Here is a 2500-nt window from a genome sequence, read left to right as displayed (position 1 = left end):
TAGTGATTGAGTAATACAGTGCGATACCGCGACGGGGAAAGCGAAAGACTCCGTTCGCGTATTTTGTCGGCCGATAGTTACCTGGTTGATCCTGCCAGTAGTCATATGCTTGTCTCAAAGATTAAGCCATGCATGTCTCAGTACGAACTTGCGTACGGTAAAACTGCGAATGGCTCATTAAATCAGTCGTGATTCATTTGATCGTAAATTTTACTTGGATAACTGTGGTAATTCTAGAGCTAATACATGCAAAAAGCGCCGACCTTGCGGGAGGCGCGCCTTTATCATATCAAAAACCTGCCGGGCTTCGGCTCGTCTTGTTGGCGACTCGGGATAACTTTGCTGATCGCACGGTCTTGCACCGGCGACGGATCATTCAAGTGTCTGCCCTATCAACTTTCGTCGGTACGGTATCTGCCTACCGAGGTTCTTACGGGTAACGGGGAATCAGGGTTCGATTCCGGAGAGGGAGCCTGAGAAACGGCTACCACATCCAAGGAAGGCAGCAGGCGCGCAAATTACCCATTCCCGACGCGGGGAGGTAGTGACGAAAAATAACGATACAGGACTCTAACGAGGCCCTGTAATTGGAATGAGTACACTGTAAAAATTTTAACGAGTATCCATTGGAGGGCAAGTCTGGTGCCAGCAGCCGCGGTAATTCCAGCTCCAAAAGTGTATATTTAAGTTGTTGCGGTTAAAAAGCTCGTAGTTGGATTTTGGGCGCAGGCGTTCGGTCCGTCGCAAGGCGTGCACTGTTCGTTCTGGCTTTACCTCCGGTTTTCCGTCGGTGCTCTTGACTGAGTGTCGGCGGCGGCCGGGACGTTTACCTTGAAAAAATTAGAGTGTTCAAAGCAGGCGCTTCGCCTGGATAGTGTTGCATGGAATAATGAAATAGGACCTCGGTTCTTTTTTGTTGGTTTTCGGAGCGCGAGGTAATGATTAAGAGGGACGGACGGGGGCATTCGTACTGTGCCGTTAGAGGTGAAATTCTTGGATCGGCGCAAGACGAACGACTGCGAAAGCATTTGCCAAGAATGTTTTCTTTAATCAAGAGCGAAAGTCAGAGGTTCGAAGACGATCAGATACCGTCCTAGTTCTGACTATAAACGATGCCAACTAGCGATCGGGGGGCGTTATTTTGACGACCTCTCCGGCAGCTTGCGGGAAACCAAAGTCTTTGGGTTCCGGGGGAAGTATGGTTGCAAAGCTGAAACTTAAAGGAATTGACGGAAGGGCACCACCAGGAGTGGAGCCTGCGGCTTAATTTGACTCAACACGGGAAATCTCACCCGGCCCGGACACAGCGAGGATTGACAGATTGAGAGCTCTTTCATGATTCTGTGGGTGGTGGTGCATGGCCGTTCTTAGTTGGTGGAGCGATTTGTCTGGTTAATTCCGATAACGAACGAGACTCTGGCTTGCTAAATAGTTACGCGGCCTTCCCGGCCGGCGTTTAACTTCTTAGAGGGACTAGTGGCGTTTAGCCACACGAGATTGAGCAATAACAGGTCTGTGATGCCCTTAGATGTTCGGGGCCGCACGCGCGCTACACTGACCGGATCAACGTGTGTTCGCCTTGGCCGAAAGGTCTGGGTAACCCGATGAACCCCGGTCGTGCTAGGGATAGAGAATTGAAATTATTTCGCTTGAACGAGGAATTCCCAGTAAGCGCGAGTCATTAGCTCGCGTTGATTACGTCCCTGCCCTTTGTACACACCGCCCGTCGCTACTACCGATTGAATGGTTTAGTGAGGTCCTCCGATTGGGCCCGGGCTCGACTGGCGACGGTTGGGTCTTGGCCCGAAAAGACGATCTAACTTGATTACTTAGAGGAAGTAAAAGTCGTAACAAGGTTTCCGTAGGTGAACCTGCGGAAGGATCATTAGCGCGAGAAAAAAAATCGAAGAGCGAAAGAGCAAACACCGGGACGGCGACGTGCCTCGGCGCGTCCGCCGCCCCGCGATCAGGAACTTGTTTTGTCGGCGTCGAGTGCCCGAAGGCTTCATGCGGTGCGCGGGCTTGTCGCACTATTTGTTGCGACCGCGACCCGCTCGGCGTCACGCGATTTTTTCAGCCGGATGGCGAATCGAGGTTAGGAATCGAAGAGCGAAAAGCAAACAAACAAACGATGGCTCTTGGCGGTGGACCACTCGGCTCGCGAGTCGATGAAGGACGCAGCAAGCTGCGTGATTTAATGTGAATTGCAGAACACATTGAGCATTGACGATCTGAACGCGTATTGCGGCCTCGGGTTCATCCCGGGACCGCGTCCGTCTCAGGGTCGCAGAAACGACAACGGCCGGCGGGATCGGCTCCGCGACGGCTCGGCTCGCGTGCGTATGCCCGGCGACGGGCAATCGCCGCTCGGTTGAAGGTGGAAAGTTTTGGTATTCGGGCTCGCGTCAGCGATGCGTGGCGGCCGGCGAGCCGCGCCGCGTCCGCTTGCCGCCCGAGTCGCAACGACGGCGCTGTCGACCTCGAGCTGGGGGCCTCGACG

The 2500-nt window shown here is 53.6% G+C and overlaps 2 non-coding genes across 2 annotated transcripts; both read left to right on the top strand.

Moving 5' to 3' along the window:
• Positions 1-78: 78 nt before the first annotated feature.
• LOC145747162 (small subunit ribosomal RNA) lies at positions 79-1888 on the top strand. The gene has a single exon (XR_014281906.1). It is a non-coding gene; the product is annotated as a small subunit ribosomal RNA (ribosomal RNA).
• Positions 1889-2133: 245 nt separating this feature from the next.
• On the top strand, positions 2134-2287 carry LOC145748145 (5.8S ribosomal RNA). The gene has a single exon (XR_014282775.1). It is a non-coding gene; the product is annotated as a 5.8S ribosomal RNA (ribosomal RNA).
• Positions 2288-2500: the final 213 nt, after the last annotated feature.

The sequence above is a fragment of the Corella eumyota genome, chromosome 3, assembly GCF_963082875.1.
Source record: "Corella eumyota chromosome 3, kaCorEumy4.1, whole genome shotgun sequence".
In the NCBI taxonomy this organism is placed as follows: Eukaryota; Metazoa; Chordata; class Ascidiacea; order Phlebobranchia; family Corellidae; genus Corella; species Corella eumyota.
The sequence above is the reverse complement of the archived record's forward strand: the minus strand, read 5'-3'. Positions and strand labels throughout refer to the sequence as shown.